The following is a 561-nucleotide window of genomic DNA, read 5'->3' as shown; positions in this document are numbered from 1 at the left end:
CTTACCGTCTCTATCCTAGAGGACAAAAACTTTCCACACACCTCTTCTCTGGGGAAGCAGTTACTGCAGATAAAAAATATCCTGCATCTCTCATCCACCATCACCACCAAGATTCTCATAGGAGATGAAGGTTATAGATTTTTGTTTATTTTTTGTTTTTGTGGTTGTTTTAGGTTTTGGTTTTCAAGACAGGGTTTATCTGTGTGGCTTTGGAGCCTGTCTTGGAACTCACTCTGTAGACTAAGGTTGGCCTCGAACTCAGAGATCCCTCTGCCTCTGTCTCCTGAGTGCTGGAATTAAACGTGTGCACTAGCAAGCCCAGTTTCTTTTTCATGTGTGTGGGGTGTGTATGTGTACACCTGTCCACATGTGTGGATGCATATGTGCATGTACATTAGGTCAGAGACTGAAGGCAGGTCTCTTAGTCCTCACCTTGTATATTGAAGTAGGGTCTCTCATATGAACCCAGAGCTCACAGATTTGGCTAGTCTAACTAGACAGCTTGCTCCAAGTGCCTCTGCCTCCAGAAAGCTAAGATAACAGGCAGGCCGTCGTGCATTT

This window comes from Microtus ochrogaster, chromosome 18, assembly GCF_000317375.1.
Source record: "Microtus ochrogaster isolate Prairie Vole_2 chromosome 18, MicOch1.0, whole genome shotgun sequence".
Taxonomy (NCBI): domain Eukaryota; kingdom Metazoa; phylum Chordata; class Mammalia; order Rodentia; family Cricetidae; genus Microtus; species Microtus ochrogaster.
The sequence above is the reverse complement of the archived record's forward strand: the minus strand, read 5'-3'. Positions refer to the sequence as shown.